Source organism: Impatiens glandulifera, chromosome 1 (genome assembly GCF_907164915.1).
Source record: "Impatiens glandulifera chromosome 1, dImpGla2.1, whole genome shotgun sequence".
NCBI lineage: Eukaryota > Viridiplantae > Streptophyta > Magnoliopsida > Ericales > Balsaminaceae > Impatiens > Impatiens glandulifera.
The window spans coordinates 13476178-13487282 of record NC_061862.1 but is presented as its reverse complement, the minus strand read 5'-3'; positions in this window follow the sequence as shown (position 1 = coordinate 13487282).

Below are 11105 nucleotides of genomic sequence, written 5' to 3'. Positions count from 1 at the left end.
AAACAAGTCGGTCACCTAGGAACTGACATGTTCCGTTGGTGCTTTTTCTGTCAATCTTACAACCTGCATAGTCTGCATCCGAATAACTCGTTAGGTTAAAGGACGAATCCTTTGGATACCATAGGCCGACATCAGGTGTTCCCTTTAGGTACTTCAGTATTCGCTTTGCAGCTGTGTAGTGGGATTGTTTTGGATTTGCTTGGAATCTTCCACATACACCGACTACAAATAGAATATCCGGTCTACTCGCTGTCAGGTATAGGAGAGAACCGATGATGCCCCGGTAAGCGATCTGGTCTACTGATTGACCCTCATCATCCTTGTCCAATTTAATCGATGAGCTCATTGGAGTAGCCGCTGAGGAGCATGTATCCATCCCAAACTTCTTTAGAAGCTCCTTGGTGTACTTGGGTTGGCTTATGAACGTTCCTTCTTCGAGTTGTTTAACCTGAAGGCCTAGGAAGAAACTTAATTCCCCCATCATACTCATTTCAAACTTGTTAGTCATCAAGGTTGAAAATTTATCACACAACTTAGGATCGGTTGAACCGAAGATGATATCATCTACATAGATTTGAACAAGTAAGATATGTTCCTTCTTTTCAAATTTGAACAATGTTTTATCCACCGAACCGATGGTGAAATCATGTTTTATCAAAAATGCGGTTAGTGTGTCATACCAGGCTCTAGGTGCTTGCTTTAGACCGTATAAAGCTTTGTTTAACCGGTATACATGGTTTGGAAACTCATCACTTTTGAAACCGGGTGGTTGTTCAACATACACCTCTTCACGTAGGTCACCATTTAAGAATGCACTTTTAACATCCATTTGGAAAACCTTAAAGTTTTTGAATGCAGCAAAGGCTAGAAAAATCCTAATAGCTTCAATCCTAGCTACATGAGCAAATGATTCTTCAAAATCAATGCCTTCTTCCTGTTTGTAACCTTGTGTCACTAATCTGGCTTTGTTCCTCGTGACCAAACCGTCCTCATTGAGTTTGTTTCTAAATACCCATCTTGTTCCTATGACCGGTTGATCTTTCGGTCTAGGGACTAGGTACCAGACTTTATTACTCTCGAACTGGTTTAGCTTTTCTTGCATTCCCAAGATCCAATCCGGATCTGACAATGCTTCATCTATTCTTTTCGGCTCAATCTGGGATATAAAAGCGGAATTGAAGTATTCCTCCAGAAGTTGATGCCTAGTTCGAACAGGTTCGGAAGGGTCACCTATAATTTGCTCAGGAGGATGTTTAGTGTTCCTTTTGAAGTTCGGTTCAGGGATGTCTACCAAATTACCGTTTACTTGATCAAGGCTAGACATATCGGTTGGCTGAACAGGATTGTCAGACCGACCGATTTCCTCGGTTTGAACCGGGGTGTCAGCTTCCTATCGTGGAACAGCTTGATCCGACTAGGTTTCAATATTACCCATTTGGTCATGGACAAACCGCCTGAAGACCGGAGTCTCATCTTCACTGTCAGAATGGATATTGTTGTTTTCCAATCTGTTGTGTAGATCAAAGCATGATGCAGTGTTACTTTCAACTGATTCATCGAAAACCACATGAAGTGTTTCCTCCATGGTTGAAGTTCTATTGTTGTACACTCTATATGCCTTACTTACTGCTGAGTAACCTAGCATGATCCCAGTATCGGTTTTTGCATCAAAGGCGGAAAGATAGGTTTTACCATTTATATGTATATAGCATTTACAACCGAAAATCTTAAGGTACTTAAGGTTGGGAACCCTGTTAAAATAAACCTCATACGGTATTTTGTTATGAAACTTGTTAATCAGAGACCGGTTTTGTGTATAGCATGCAGTGTTGATAGCCTCAGCCCAGAATTTCTGTGCAATGCCCGAATCGGCTATCATGGACCGTGCGGCTTCCTTGAGAGTTCGGTTTCTTCTCTCGGCCAGGCCATTTTGTTGAGGAGTCCTAGCACTAGACAACTCGTGTCTAATACCGGATTCATCAAGAAATGCGGTTAAAGTACTATTGGTAAATTCGGTACCTCTATCACTTCTAATACTATTAATGCGAGTTGATTTTTCATTTTGCAAACGTTTAAGCAGTGTAATCAAGTTTGATGCGGTTTCACGTTTAGATGGTAAAAATATTACCCATGTGAACCTAGAGTAATCATCAATAACTACCATGGTGTAAAGCATACCCCCTAGGCTAGTGACCTGAATCGGTCCAAATAAATCCATGTGAAGAAGATCTAAGCATCAGTTAGATTGAATATTCCCTTTACTTTTAAAGGTTGACCTAGTTTGTTTACCCATTTGACATGCTGAACAAACCTTGTCCTTGTTAAATACTATGTCAGGTATACCTTCAACTAGCTTTTTACCGCGAATGTAATTTAAGGTTTTCATGTTCAGATGGTTTAGTCTTTTATGCCACAACCAGGTTTGATCAGTCTTAGCTATCATGCATATAGGGTATTCTACCTTAGTTTTCCAGTCTACCTTGTAAATATTACCTAACCTATTTTCGGTTAGTAGTACGATACCTTGAGAATTCTTAACTAAGCATGCATGTTTAAGAAATTCTACCGTGTATCCAGCATCACACATTTGACTAATGCTTAGCAAGTTAAAGCGTAGGTTTTCTACTAAGAGTACATTGTCAATAGTTAAGTTACCATGGACAATCTTACCCTTGCCCACAGTTCTACCTTTTGAATTGTCACCGAAAGTGATTAGTGCACCGGTTTCTATTCTGATGTCGGTTAGCAGGTTGTTGTTCCCGGTCATATGCCTGGAGCAGCCACTATCCAGGTACCATTCAGAGTTTCCTAGCCGTTTCTTTAGATCCTGCAAAATGTACATATTTACAATTGTTTGGTACCCACATTCACTTGGGTCCACATGCGGTTAGTCCCTTGGGCATCCAAACCTTGACAACCCGGACAACTTTCTTTGCTAAGGTCTTAACCGTCCTTTTGGCACTCGGTTTTGGATATCTCGGTTTTTCTACGAAGGCTTTAAAGGAGGATGATCTTTGGTTTATCCTAGGCGGTTGAGGATTGGCTTTCCTATTTTTGAGCAGGTCGACTTTCCTTTTCTCAGGGTCAAGCCACTTCTCAGAGTCGGTTGGACCAACATAGTTGTGGTTTAGTTTTTCTGCCGTATAGTATGCGGTCAACTCTTCTTCAGCGGTTAAGGAGCTTCTAATGAATCTTATAAGAGGAAGGTTACTCCTTGTAAACTTTACTTTCTCTACGGGTTTTTGGTCTTTGGATTTATCCTTTGTGTATCCTATGCCGAACATGCAAAAAGGATGTCTGTAATGACTACATATTTTCTTTACCATGTCACTGAATCTCTTATATGCGGCCATCTTATACCGGAGTCGGACATTTTCTTCCTCGGTCAGTTCTCTAGCTGGTTCACTAGGCTGTTCGGTCTTAAGTGATGGTTCAGGTGTTGACTCGGTTTCTAAGGTAGGGATTTCATCAGGTTCTATGATCTCTGGTTCGGTTATAATGGGTACTTCTGGTTCTGTCGAAATGGGTACTATATGATCGGTTCTAAAGTTGAGTTGCTTAGGTAACATGGCTAGTAGGTTCTTATACTCTTCTACCATATCATTCAATGCATTATACAACTCATCTTTAGTAAATTCTTCACAAGGAGAGTCAAGTACCTGTTCCTCATTTGCCATGAGGCATGTGAGTTCATCATCACTGTCACTGTGAGCCCATAAGCTTCCTCCATCATCGGCTATCAGTGCTTTCTGAACCTCACTTCCTTTACCGGTTTGTTGATAGTTATTTCGGTTGTCTTGGTTATCCGGTTTCCGGTTATCCCTCCTCGGTTTTCTGCATTCCCACTTGAAATGTCCCAAACAGTTACAGTTATAACACCTTACATTGGATTTATCGCCATAGTTGTAGTTTGTTGGTTGGCTTCTTTTCATGAACCTCCCAAACTTCTGTGCAAGCATTGCCATGGCATCCTCGGTGAACTGTTCGGCAGTTCTGATCGGTGCAGGTGCAGCCGGTTCGGTGGATGTGATTAGTGCTCTGGTTGAGGTTGTGGCCGAAACTTCCTCTTCAGTTCTAGACCTCATTTCAAACTCATATGCCTTAAGATCTTCGAATACATCATGTAGCTTCATCTTACTTAGGCAGTTTGATTCCCTCATCACCATTGTCTTTATGTCCCACGCACTTGGAAGAGATCTTAATGCTTTCATGATGACCTCCTTATTGTCATACCTCTTACCAAGAGTTGCTAGCTCATCTAGCACACCTGTGAACCGATCACTGTACTCTTTCATTGTTTCTCCCGGTTTCATCTTGATTCTTTCAAACTTCTGAGTAGCCACCATTATCTTGTTTTCCTTTGTTCTTTCATTTCCCTCAAAGATCTGAATAACCGTGTCCCATGTTTCCTTTGCGGTTTTGCAATCTCTGATCTTGCAGTACGTGTTTCTGTCCACACTGTTGGAGATCCGGTTTCTAGCATGGTTATCCAGGTTGTTTCTTCTTTTATCTTTAGCTGTCCATTCCTTTCTGTCCTTATCAATGATTATCGGTCCTTCGGCTAGAATAGATTCCATCTCATCATCCAAGGTGATTAAGTGTATGTGCATACGTGCCTTCCAGTTAGCAAAGTCATCACCTTCTAGCATTGGGGGCCTATCGAACGACATGCTTGCTTGAGTATTGAAACTAACTGCTCTGATACCAATTGTTAGGATCTAGGTCGCGGCTGGAGGATTGGGGTTGGGCCGGTTAGCGCGTCTCACTCAAAGGGTGGTGATTAATCCGGTTAGAGATTAACACTGGGGTTTCAATACTAAACAAACTGTCACAAACCCTTGAACTAGGTTCAAGCGCGGAAGATGTTTGTTTCAGGTTGAAGCAGCACACTCACGAGATAGGCAGAATCGGTTTCGGATGATATAGGTTTGAAAATTGATGGGTCGGTTTTTGTAACCTGGTGATTCGGTTTGGATAGAGTCAAGTAGGTTAGAGCGGTGTAGGTAAGTTACTCAATATGGTGACTGTTGGTTAGACAGTTGTCTGTACTTGGAAGATTTCCTTTCTGATTTCCTTTGAAACTAACTTTTCGAAAAAATTAGGGTTACAAAAACCGAATCACCAGGTTACAAAAACCGACCCATCAATTTTCAAACCTATATCATCCGAAACCGATTCTGCCTATCTCGTGAGTGTGCTGCTTCAACCTAAAACAAACCTCTTCCGCGCTTGAACCTAGTTCAAGGGTTTGTGACAGTTTGTGTAGTATTGAAACCCCGGTGTTAATCTCTAACCGGATTAATCACCACCCTTTGAGTGAGACGCGCTAACCGGCCCAACCCCGGTCCTCCAGCCGCGACCTAGATCCTAACAGGTCTCCATTTTTACATTCAAACAAAACGGATCCTCTTCCCTTAATTTGCACAGTAGACCCATCACCGAATCTCACCTTGCCTGTGACTGCTTCATCTAACTCCTGAAATTTCTCTATATCGCCAGACATGTGGTTGTTAGCGCCGTTGTCAAGGTACCACGTGCCTTCGGTGGTTGTGTCTATTCTCGCTAAGTATAGTTCGGGGAAGACCTTCTCTTCCATCAAAGATACGGTCTCCAACTACGCTACTTCCATCTGCTCGATCGACGTCGGCTCTTCCGATACTACGAGCAGCAGTGCTTGTTCCACAATATCTATGCGGGTATGGTGTGCTTCTTCTCCCTTCTTCGGCTCTTTGCACTGGCTGGCAAAATGGCCAAAGTTTCGGCAGTTGAAGTACTGAATATTACTGTAGTAACGTGTGCCACCACCTGCTACCTCTTTCCCCGTTGAGTTTCCACGCCCACCAGGGCACCTGCCACGCCCTCGGCTAGTGCCACGATCACAGCCACGCCCTCTTCCACGAGTACTTGCTTCCGGTATCTTGCCCTTTCCGGAGCCCTTGCTACCCGTTTTCTTCTGGCGTGCCTCCCGCTCCGCCTGAGTGTAGAGGAGTTGCCCGTCTCCTCTTGCACCTGCTATGGGGCGACGCGTTCTCTCCTCGAACGCCTTGAGTCTACCTACGGCATCCTCAAATACCAGAGTGGAGAGGTTGTAGAATTGTTCGATGCCGGCGATGACGGTAATGAAACGCTTAGGAACTGTGTCAAATAGTTTCTTTACAAGCGCAACATCATTAAGAGAACCACCGAGGCTACTATACTTCACCATCATAGCTGACAGTTTTCCTTCGAATTCAGAGATTCGTCCTCCTTCATAAGCATACCTTCGAATTCACTCTTCAACGTCTGTAATCGCGCATCCCTAACGCGATCGGCGCCGACGAACCTCGTCTTGAGGCAGTCCCAAATATCCTTCGTCGTATTCTTGTTTGCCACCTGCATTAGAAGATCTTCAGGCAGGCACTGGATTAGATGCGATTTCGCCTTCTTGTCTTTCTTGACATCAACGGCCACTCCGGCAGCCGACTCGATCGCTTCCCAGATCTCCAGGTCCTCCATCATTGCCTTGACCCGAATCTTCCAGCAAGTGTAATTTGTCATGGTGAGTTGTGAATACACATACCGTAGTGTATCCCGTTCGCCGCTACGAGAACCTTCTTCTCATGTGACGATAGACATTAGGTTGAATCGGGGATACTTAGGCATACAATAACCGTTCTGATACCAAATGAAGGGAAAAATTTAACTTGCCAAAGAAAAGAAGAAAGAGAGAGTATTTTTGGTGCTGCCTTATCAACAGCTTTTATGGTTTATTATTTATAGCAGAGAACAAAACATGCTACAAAAAAACTTACAAACCCACGATGCAAAATCGTGAGCACTTCCTAACTTCCTGCTACCACTACCAGCACTACTCTATTTTTAGGAATAAAAAAACAAACAAACACCCTACAATTTCGGGCACAAGTTTACCCAACATGTATGACATACTAACAGTATTCTCTTTTCATCTATATTTCGTCTTTTTTTTATTGAACCATTGTTTCTTGTTTTCCTAGCTCTTTCGCTGCCCTTTGAACAACAGATTTAATATTGGTAGATCAAGAACTCTTAACCCTAGTTAATGATTTAAACCATAACAAATGCCTATATTTAAAAAAAAATGAAATCTAGTATTGAGGCTAGTAAATTTTGAAGGAAATAATCCTAAAGGTTGAGTCAAAAAGAGTAAAGCGAGTTTTTCAAAAATTTCACAACCGAAGACAAAATTAGAACTTCAAACAACAAGAAGCTTATTTTAAAGCATCCCATAATTCATGAGGAAAATTTTGGTTGAACTAATTCGGGAGGATTCAGTAGAGCATGCCGAGATGACATTCGGGAGGATTTAATGGAGCTGACATAACTTGGAGTCAGCTCGAAATATGTCATCTGCAAAACAGACATTAGTAATTTCATTTCATTCTCTCTCTCCATTATGGATGGAATTCGTATGAAAGAGATCTATTAAGAAGGTTGATAATTCATTTTTAACATGTCCATAATCAAGACCAAATAAGAAGATAAAGATTCACTCTTTTTTAAACCCCTTTTTCCCTTTGAAATATCCATCATGTGAACCATTAAAACTCAATATGTAATTAAAGAGAAACCAGTAGCAATAAGAACCTCATTAATTGTTACCCAATTCACCTAATCATAAACTTTTTAAGATCTATTTTAAATGATCCTCTAAATGAAATTTGTTTTCTATTATATCCACTCAATAATTCATGCAAAAGAAACACATTATGAGTAATGCTTCTCCCTAGAACAAAAACAAATTCATTTAAACTAATGAGATAAGGAAGAACCCTTTCATTTTATAAGTTAGTATTTTAACCACAATTTTATACAACATATTGCAGCGAGAGATAGGGTCTAATGTTTTGAAATTTTTTAGGATTAGAACCCTTGGGGATGAGTGTAACAAACAATATTTCACTGCTACAACATATTTCTATTCTTGAAGAATTCCTAAACAACTGAGCACATTTTACTTTATTGTCACTTTTGAAAAAGTTGCGTTAATTACAATTATTGACATTTCTACTTGCATATTTATTTAATATTTTTTTTATCAGTAACATCTGTCAGCCAAGCATCTTGTATATAATTTTGTAAATCTTCACTTTCCATAAAAAATAAATGTGATCTTCTTCCCCATGAGAAGAATAAAGGAGTATGATCCTGGTATATTTTGAGTAAAATTATTGAACAATTTTCGTTAATAACAATCTGATCAATTCTACGAAAAGTGTTTCTCCTTCTCGCTCGTAAAGACCATGCATAGTGAAACCCTGAGCGACTATGTTCAAAACAACCTACATCTCTTATACAATCATTAAAATCAATCTTACCTCATTAAATTTCAGCATAATATTTGTTTCGGTCACATAGGAGTCTTGTTTCATTGAAGTCACCTAAAATCACTCATTGTTCCTTGCTACCGATCAATCTTCTAAGTTCTGACCACTGCCGCAAAAAAACTAATACAACTACTTTTGATAGTGACATTAATCAGCATGATCCGCTCATCATAAAAAAGACTATGAACTTTAACTGTCTTTGAATTCCAAACAAATTCAAATTCTTCCATACACATCATTTCCCAAAATGCAAAAATAAGTGTTAGAAACATAATGGTTCTATCAACTCAAACTTAATATATATATATATATATATATATATATATATATATATATTTAAATAGTCTATTTAATAAAAAAATTGTTTAAGCACAACATAAAAGTATAACATGAAAAACAATTATGTACAAATTGAATACATTAAAATAATTAATTGACTCGAAAATTTTCAATAAAAGCAATAAGATCTCAACACGAATTTATATGTTTTATGAATTTAATCTTCGACATCGTCATGATAATAAAATTGTGAATAATTCTTAATGGCCTACTTTCGTTGTTAAAAGTTCTCTGATTTTTTTTCCAACTAGATAGTCCACCAGAAAATTATAGGGATAGAGACCCATCTTCTAAGTCCCGCATTTTTAGTCACCCCAATCTATGGCTCCCAATAGCCACTAACGTTTTTTGGCATATCCCATTGTATTCCAATCAAATTTCACAAAAGAATCCATATACTTGCAACAACGTAACAATGTAAAAGTAGATGAGAAACCGTCTTAATCTCTTTGTAACACATACGATCACAACTCACAATAATCATGTCTTTTTTCATACATCTATCGTTAGTGAGAATTGTACCGTGAATAACACTCCAAAAAAGAGATATTGGTAGACATCTTAGACTCCCACAAATTTTCCCAATAAAGATCATTTGGGCTAACTTTATTGAACAAAGTGTAACAATATCCTACATGAAAGTTTTTCAGATCACGCCACTGCATAAAATCCCAAGAAGACATATTTAACCCCTTATTTATAACCATTAACACAAATATATTGTTGGATATGTTTCCTCATTGTTCAATCTTCTTCTATATTTTATACGGCTAGCAAAATCATTGTACAAATGTCAAATATATCTTTGACCGATCTAATTCAAAAATCACAAGCCATAAAAATCTCATCATTAATAAAGTGATAATCTCACCTTCTTTTTGAACTTTTCTTTGTTTTCTACACACTAAAAACAATATAGGCTAATCAACTATCAAGAGAATACGAAAAAATTAAGTTTTCAATAATAGTACTTTAATCATTTGATATAATTAACTGATATTGTCTCATAATTGACAAGAGAATAATATTCACAAAAACTTAATATTATAGAGAGAACAATAATCAAGTAATATCACCTCAAAAAAATTGAAATGTTCTTTTTGTTTGAAACCGCATCGAACAACAACAACAAAAAAAAAGATTAAATTACTTTTTTAAAAAGTAGACCGACTATAATAAAATAAGGGAATATACATAAATGAAGTATTCTAAATCATAAGGACTTAATCATTTGATAATTAATATTTTTTCAGATATAAAATCAGAAGTTAGAAGATATTGTCTCAAAATAGGAGGAGAATATGCAAAAATGGAGTATTCTCAAATAAAGTGATTTCATCATTTCATTTTTGACATATTTTGCAAGTCTAAAATCACGAGCCAAAGTATTTCGATATTATAGAGCCATCATTAATTATGTAATATCTTTCATATTTTTTAAAATGTTGTTTGAGTTTGTAACCGCAACAAATAACAAAATAGGTGTATGTGATCTTTTTGAAAAGAGTAGACCAACTAGTTAAGAAAATATGCATAAATGAAGTATTCTCAAATATAATTATTCTATAATTTAAAACCAAATCTAAGTCCTAAACCACAAAAACAAGCCATGAAAATACCTATCACTATAAAAAAAACCCATTAGTAAGTGATATTGTTCTCATTCTTTTTTAACTTTTGTGTTTCCATCCACGTGGGGGCAACCGTACAGTTTATCACAATAATCAAGTAATATCGTCACATAATTTTTGAAAGGTCCTTTTGTTTATAACTGCATCGAACAATAAAATAAGTTTAAATGATATATTTTGAAAAGTAGACCGACTATAATAAAGTAAGAGAATATGCATAAATGAAGCATTCTCAACCATATTGATATAATCATTTGATCATCAATATTTTTTCAAATCCAAAATCACATGTTTAGTGATATTGTCTCAAAATAGGCCAAGAGAATATGCATAAATCGAGTATTCTCAAATAAAGTGATTTAATCATTTGATCTTTTACATATTTTTCAAGTTTAAAATCACAAGCCAAAATATTTGCTATTATAGAGCCAACAATAATTATGTAAATATAGTTTCATATTTTTTCAAAATGTTGTTTGAGTTTGTAACTACAATGAATAACAAAATGGGCTATATATGTGATCTTTTTAAAAAGAGTATACCAACTAGTGAAGATAATATATACATAAATGAAGTATTTTCAAATATAATGCTTCTATAATTTTAAATAAAATCTATGTCCCAAACCACACAAACCACATGCCAAGAAAATACCAATCATTATAAAACCAATATTAGTAAAGGACATTGTTCCATTATTTTTGAACTTTTGTATTTCCTCTCACAAAATCGAACAACATAATAAGCTTAAATGATATTTTTTTTTAAAGTAGACCGATTATAATAAAAC